The following is a 7,960-nucleotide window of genomic DNA, read 5'->3' as shown; positions in this document are numbered from 1 at the left end:
TCCTGCGACACGCTGCACTCCAGATCTCTTAACGAATTTCAACATATGCCAAGATTCAGAGAGTTCTTCAAAGTCAGCTATAAATAAAGATGGAAAGAATTGGGACATGTGCTAGCAAGGAAGCCAGGGCATCTGCTATGGCAGGCATTCACTTGGGCAGCTGGAAGAACAGAAGATAAGAGCCAAAACTGAGGAATTCCTTTGTCACACAACACTCACTGGAAATAAACATGAGAGGCCTTTTAAAAAGGGAAATGTCACGGCAATGCGCAAGGCATGTGTAAAAATGTTGTGGATATAAAGAGGAAATGCAAGAGGGCCCTGGTGTCGTTTATTGGGATAATGGATGCTGTCGATAACAGAAAAATCGTCTCTTGCTTATTATCCACGTTAATGTGAATTTCTGTGTCAATATGCAACGGAAACAGGGTTACAATAAAGTAATAGTTCTCGGAGTTTATCTGCTTACCATACCATGGTATCAATTTACTTGGGTCAGTTGCAAATTATAGGCACAGTTAACTCTGTGTGTTATGCGGCTCCTAAGGACCTGCCCAGACATGCTCTACAGTTTGAAATGAGAGACGTGGTTTCTTGGTAATTTCAAAATGTTCCTCACTCCTCTGGGAAACGTATATAAGGGGACCAGTTAAACCAGTACAGTTACTGAGTCCATCCTTCTCTAGCTACTGTTTCAGAGCTTGACCAATTTAGTAGCCTTGAGGGGCTGAAGACCTGGGCTCAGGACTGACCAAAAAATACAAACAAGCAAGGGTTCCAAAGTGGCCAGCTGCCATCTTGTGGGAGCTTCAATGTTTAACAATTGGGACAATGTTTTGTTGGTGGGACTGCCTGGGTTGCTATTGACATATAACGGGGCCTTTTCAGCCACAGCCCCTCATTTGTGGAATGTCCTACCTGGGGAGGTGTGTCTGCCTCCCTCATTATTGAGTTTCAGGAGAAAATTAAAAATATTTCTGCTTACTCAGCTTGATGGCTGAATGACACTGTTTGCAGTGACCATGAGATAACCATTCGTATAAAAAATTTTGTTTTAAAAAATGATGTTTGGTTTTCTTTTATGCATTGCTATTGCTGAGTTTGCCATCTTGGGCTCCTTTGGAAGGAAGGAATAAAAGTAAAATAAATCCCCAAAACTCTTCAAAATATATATATGAGAACTATGCAGCAATTCATCTTGGGGTCTCCTGAGAGATTACCTTGTTGGGAGACCCTGAAGAGCAGATCCTGAATCCGTGACTGAAGGGATAACACCATTGTCCTCTGACCAAAGAGTAAACTGTAGGAAATTACGCTGTCTGGCAAGGAAGCCTCTTAAGCAAAACAGGCCAGATCAGATCAGATGATATTATTAAACCCTTCAAAAAAGGCTTATGGGTTAGGATAGCAGAAATCCGTTTTCCCCATTGATGCTTGTCTTGGCTGTCAGAAACAGATGCAAAGCTATCCAGAGGCCATTACAGGTAGTAAGGGCTAGCTTTGGGCCTACTACTCACTTCCCACCTCAGTCAATTAATTACTCTGAGAACAAATCCCTGTGTAGCCTTAGACTCTGCTTGTCAAGGCCACTAAGGGCCAAATTACAGGCAGTGAGTGAGATCTGATCAGCTCTTCCAAGGTGTTGATTTGGATTGTGAATATGGAGCTGGGAAGAAGCATTTTTAACCTCCCCAGCACGTCTGATATAAATATAAACCATCTTCCTGAAGTTTCTAATAGCATACCCTCCAACAGTTCTCTGATGAAAACAGGGACGTCTTAAGGAAAAGTGGGACATTCTGGGATCCAATCAGAAACCGGGGTGGCTTCTATAAATCTGTGACCGTCCCTGGAAAATACTCTAGCAACAGTTTCAAGGAATGGCAGGGGGGTGTCAATTTATGTGAGATAATCCATGCAAGGTGAGAGGGTCAGCCCACCCACCACCCACCCAATTTTAAGTCCCTGATTCAGCTGCTTTTAGAAAAATTAAATGACTTTGGGATATCTGTTCACAGATCCCCTGCTTCCTGCGTACCATGACCCTCACAATGCATATCTTCCAGCAGCCAACCAAAGAATTGCTAGAGCTGACTTCTGGCTGATTCCAGGCTCCCACTACCACTGCCTGGTTTCTGGTTGAAAACAACCTGGTGGTGAAAACAAGCAGCTGGTGCCTTCAGCAAGACATTGGTTCTGCTCTTCCCCCCATTCAGAGAACATCTCCTACAGAGAAAAGACATCGCCTAGAATATAAGTTAAAACTGCATCTAAAGAAGTTCGTGGAACAAATTCACAGCTGATTGACATTGCTTTTTCTTTTAACATGGTGAAGCGACCACAAGGTACTATTTTCAGCCAACCGTGGTGGTGAATAAGTTTTAGGAATGCTTCAAATAACAAGCGCAACTCTTCGTCACCAACTCCTGGGCTCGGCACACATTTCAAAGGTTTTCCAGGATGTGGTCAGGCATGATCTCAGCATAGCACAGAGACGGGTCGTCAGAGACTTCCAGGAAAATAACAATAGTTGAGGTGTGGATACCCCTTCCACATCTTCTGCAGTGAACACAGACAAATATGTTCCTTGCAATTCTCCTGTCTTCCTTTCTTTGCTTGTTTTCCAGTGGTCCCACTATCTCTTTGGCTAGTTTCCTAATAAAACTGTGCAAGATATGACACTAAACCACCACAAAAGCCAGCAAGGGAAGGAATGAGGAAAGACAGAGCAACTTTGAAAGCCTCTTCAGCATCTTTTGGAAGATCTGCAGTGTTATGCCTGCACCAAGCCAGTATTGGAGCAAACAGAACAAAGCTCCTCTCATTATTGCATTGTTTGTGAAAGACTGCAAATACTGGAAAAAGGCTCATGTCCAAAGATATCAAATAATTCCATCCCACTTTTGAAAGAATCTAGCAAACAGAATCGATGTTGCAACCTCACCATGTGTGTGTGTGTTAAAGACAACAACAAATGCATTAACAGAATGATCTGTGCTAACAAAAGGTTTTTAATTGTCCGTTGTGATTCTGCATAATCAAAGGGCCAGGTATTGCAAACAGCAGCCTGTGAGGTTAAACACACAAAAGAGGCCTCTGGTTTATTTTTATTTATTAACAACTGATCTGTTATAATTATACTCTTTCGTCAGATGGTGGCTTTGGAATCCAGTGCGTTCAGTTCTGTTCATCTGAGCACTACATTAACTTGCAAGACAAGTTATACGGGCGCTGCCAAGGTTCAAGAAGAGGACAGAGCCCTCAAAGCTATGCCAGAACAGGTACTACTCACTCAGGCTGTCATAAATACTTGACTCAGATAGTAGCTCTGGAATCATATTTGCTCAGCTCATATCTCAACTTTTTACAAGCTATTATCATGTGTTATCACTCATGGCCAGCTGTCACTCTACGTGAAGTAATCTGTTTAGCCTTGTTGATTTAATATTCTTGTTGTTATCTTCTTTGCCAGTTTCGAGTTGGCAAAAGTAACTTGTAGGCAGTTCTAAACCTAGATCCTTCAAGGTTGGGTTATTTTTATACTGCTAGCTTGTGATAGTTTTCCTACGTGGTAAAATTGATTCACCATCCCTGTTACTTGTGAAAGTGACAATAAGAATAACAAGGCAACATCTTGGAATACACTTTTTAAAAAACCCATATAAGTAGATTTGCTCAGCTGAGTTCAGCTAAGTGCTACATTACTGGCAGGGTAAGTTACTCAAGCTTTGCCAAAGTTCAAGAAAAGGACATAAATCTTAGAAGTCTGCCAAGATAGGTAACAACCCTATCAGTATTACTCAATATGTTGGCCCATAAAAAGCCAGGAGAAAGGAAAGTGGGAGGCTTAGGGTACCCAGGAAAAATCATAGGCATTTTTTGTCAACACAGTTAACACATAAGGAAAGAGTGTGGCTTCAACACTCAGCAAAACAAAATACATTTATTATTATTATTATTATTATTATTATTATTATTATTATTATTATTTTGTTTACCTCCAGATGATCCTCCTTCAATACACGGCTAACATCCTTATGCAGAAGAAAAGTTTTAATTTAAGAAATTGTCTTTAAGTGATGATAAATATGATACTGCACAGAGAGTGAGAGAGAGAGAGAGAGAGAGAGAGAGAGAGAGAAGACAGGTGATAATTTGTTTAATAATAATACTAATAATAATTTTATTATTTATATCCCGCCCATCCAACTGGCTTTCCCCAGCCACTCTGGGTGGCTCACAGCATATATCAGAACATACTAAAACATCAAACATTAAAAACTTTCCAATACAGTTTATGTGCTAAAATAGTATGAAAACAGGCAAAATGTCTATATATTCAAAATCCTTGTTTCCACTAACAAATACAAGTTCAAACTACAGGTAAGAGTCTCATTGCTGAATGTTTCTCTACAGGGGGAAAATCCATGCACAGAAAACTACTGCCCAATTTCTAATTTTCTATGTGAAAGGTGTTTTTTTATGTTGTGTGAAGCTTAATGCAAAGTGGAGGGGAGGGAAACACTTTTTCAGCCTAAGGACCATATTTCCTTGTGGGCAGCCTTTGAGGAGCAGGCACTGATGGACAGGACCAGAGTCAAACATTGGCAGAGCAACAGATGCAGACCTTGTCTCTACATTCTAGCCACACAAGAAAGGAGCACTGTCATAGTTCAAGGACATATTCCAACCATGCAAAAACACTTGAAGTGGCTGTGAACCAAGCCCAGTGAGGGGCGTAGCCTGGGGGGTGAGGGAGTGGCTTAGGGGAGCCCAGAGCATTGCATAGAGAGGCCCGAAGGTTCTCCATCCTTGCTGAAATGGTATAACCCATGTATTGGTTTGCCATCTCATTGAGAACTAGGTTTCATAGCTGGAAGACAACCCAATCTTATAAAGCCTTTCATGCATCTGGGTGTTTTAAGGGTTACGACATGAGGCCAATAATTCAAAAAAAAAGGTAAGCAGTATGCCAGATTTGAGGTTATACTACGAGGCATCCTGTCTCTGTTGGCTTCAGGAATGGATAACATTAGAAAACACCGATGTTCTAGATTTGGAGGGTCATGATAACAGATTTGGATGGCATGCATATTTATGGTATGAAAAGGTAATAGTACATAAAGGATTTTTTAACCATTTGGTAAGAAAATCGATCTATGGTGTATGGGAGAAATATAAAAACTTACTAGAACAGAAAACACCATGGTGGCTTTTCCCACTTGAAGCGATATCATTGAAAAAGTTGAATGTGAAAAATAAATGGGCAACATATAAAGAGCTGTTAATGGAGTCAATTGAAATTAAAGAACTTTGAAGATATAAGAGAATTATTAACAGACTGGCTACAATATCACCAATTAAATGCTGCATTTAAAAAAGACAAAAGAAACGGATTTAGTAATGAAATTTCAAGGTTTGTAAAACAGCTGTTGGAAAGTAAGGTAAAAACACTGTCTAAAACAAAAAAAGGTAAGCAGTGCATGCAACAACAATGGCGGCAGTGCGGGCAAAGCCCTGGTGAGGCCGGTGGCATCGCAGTGGCGGGAGCCAGATCTGCTGCCTGAGGCAAATGGCTTCACCTTGCCTCACTGATGGGCCGCTCCAATGGGTGGTCTCTAAACAGAATAAAAACGAAAGGAGGGTGAAGGACATGAAAGGTGTAGAGGAAGCACAGGGTCTGTCAGGGGTTTGGAAAGACAAGAGGTGAGACCTATGAGAATAAAACCAGAGTGCTGAGGGCAAAAGGCCCTGCACATAACCCAGCTAAAGCGAAACATTAAGATAATCTGCATTGGCTGCAATCTTGACAGTGAAGATGTACCTTTTCCTCATCTTCCCCTGCCCCCAGCACCCCCCAGCTACAAGGAGGATCCTGGGATATGAAGATGAGCCACAATAGCAAAGTTCTACCTCCACTGTGAGAAGCAGCATGACTCTGAACCCCAACTGCTGGGAAATCACAAGTGGCAGAGTAGTGTTGCACTCTTGCAACGCTTGCAAGTTTTCACAGTTTGGCTGCTGTAAGAACAGGATGCTGGACTAAACGGGCCATTGGCCTGATCCAGCAGGCTCTTACAATGTTCTTAAGAGTTATGACATCAGAATAACGGGACAGATGATTTGGGGGGGGGGAGGGAGTGGGTTAACTGAAGGGGGTAAGCTGGGAAGGGGAAACTGGAAAATCATGGAAGAAAGGGAACGTTTGGCAATCAATGGAGCTGCTGTAGATATTGGGGTAAGCCCTGGTGGGTGAGTTTGAGGAGTGTTGTTTTTTTAAGAGAGTGAGAAGCACAGGTGATGTGGTTGGGGGCTTTGGAGAGCAAAGGGTTGATCTAACAGCCGAGGTTTTGGGGAGGGAGATGAAGTAGCAACAAGATGTGGTATATTGTAGCTCTGAGCCACGTTATGATTTTGGCTTGTAGTTCTGAAGTCCAGGGACTTTGGCCGCCCCGTGTATTTAATTTCCTTCTATCAGTTCTTCAGACAAAATATTATGTGTGCGTTAATGCTGAAGAGACGCTAGCCTTTGACCTTGCGATTCCAGAGGGAACATAAAACTGATGTCATCCAAGAAATAAAATAATTAAGGCATATCCATAGATGCACGGCAAACTGGGGGACGTTGTTTTCTTTGGACAATGAACTGATGTATGCTCAGCCATATGGACACTGACATTTTTATGCTTAGTTGTAGTCTTCCAGTCCCAGCGCACCTGCGGTACTAGTGGTTTTGCTTTCTGATCCTAATTTCCCACAGTGATAGTATGTCAGCAGCAACAGCCTGCAGAATTTGAAAATCTGCATTTTACTTTCCTTATGAGCTCTGTGGGTTTTCTAAGTCATCCAGTAGCTTCAAATTAAAAGAGGCATTTCATCTGGAGGAATTAATCCCCAAACTTTCCATTTTGAGTTAACCTTGGGTGTGTGCCCCCCCCAATTCAGCTGAGTGATTTTGTTATCGCACCTGCAGTACAGTTTGGCTGCTGGACCATGATCCGTGCACCATATCATTAGATGTCAGGGGAGAGAACGTACGTCAGTGGTGCAACGCTTTACTTGCAGAAATTCCCAGGTGTAGCAGGACCTATGCTTTATAACTCCCTGCCTGCCAGACAGGCCCTCTTTGCTATATTGTTTTAGAGAGCTTCCAGACAACCTGTTTGTGGAACATTCATCCCAATTTGTTTGCAGGGAGATTAGATGATGATGATGATGGCTATCTAATGAGCATTCACTCAGATTTGCTTTGGGTTGACGTTGCACTAAAGCAAATGGCATTTTCCCATCACTGTACTGTAGTTTGTCAAGGGTGCTGGGAGTTGGGTGTGTGTGTAAACTACAGTTCCCAGGATTAATAATAATAATAATAATAATAATAATAATAATAATAATAATAACAACAACAATTTATTATCTATACCCTGCCCATCTGGCTGGGTTTCCCCAGCCACTCTGGGCGGCTTCCAACAAGACACTAAAATACAATAACCTTTAAACATTAAAAGCTTCCCTAAACAGGGCTGCCTTCAGATGTCTTCTAAAAGTTTGGTAGTTATTTTTCTCTTTGACATCTGGTGGGAGGGCGTTCCACAGGGCAGGTGCCACTACTGAGAAGGCCCTCTGCCTGGTTCCCTGTAACTTTAGGGGAAGCCGTGTGCTTTAGATGTATGGTGTGGGTGCGACCTCTGTTGGGTGTTTCTTTTCAACTTGTGAAATGCACTCCCCACATAACTCTACCCCCTTGGGCTCTCTAAACCTGCAAACTTTCATAATAGCTCCGTAGTTTGGAGCGTAGTGGTGTGACAACACCAAGGTTGCAGGTTCAATCCCCGTATGGGACAGCTGCATATTCCTGCATTGCAGGCAGTTGGACCAGATGATCCTCACTGTCCCTTGCAGCTCTACAATTCTATAACATGGCTTATTGTAATACCAATTATACCCTACGAGTTAACAG

At 42.2% G+C, this 7,960-nt stretch overlaps 1 long non-coding RNA gene across 2 annotated transcripts; it reads left to right on the top strand.

Annotated features, from left to right (window-relative positions):
• The first annotated feature begins 490 nt into the window (after window positions 1-490).
• Window positions 491-4,123, top strand: LOC128411276 (uncharacterized). Of its 2 annotated transcripts, none has more exons than XR_008329742.1 (4): window positions 491-597; window positions 2,217-2,345; window positions 3,153-3,281; window positions 4,005-4,123. It is a non-coding gene; the product is annotated as an uncharacterized LOC128411276 (long non-coding RNA). The 2 variants fall into 2 exon arrangements; XR_008329741.1 differs by lacking the exon at window positions 491-597 and adding an exon at window positions 1,140-1,484.
• Window positions 4,124-7,960: the final 3,837 nt, after the last annotated feature.

This window comes from Podarcis raffonei, chromosome 3 (assembly GCF_027172205.1).
Source record: "Podarcis raffonei isolate rPodRaf1 chromosome 3, rPodRaf1.pri, whole genome shotgun sequence".
Taxonomy (NCBI): domain Eukaryota; kingdom Metazoa; phylum Chordata; class Lepidosauria; order Squamata; family Lacertidae; genus Podarcis; species Podarcis raffonei.
Note: the sequence above shows the minus strand (reverse complement) of the source record. Positions and strands in the feature narration are given on the sequence as shown.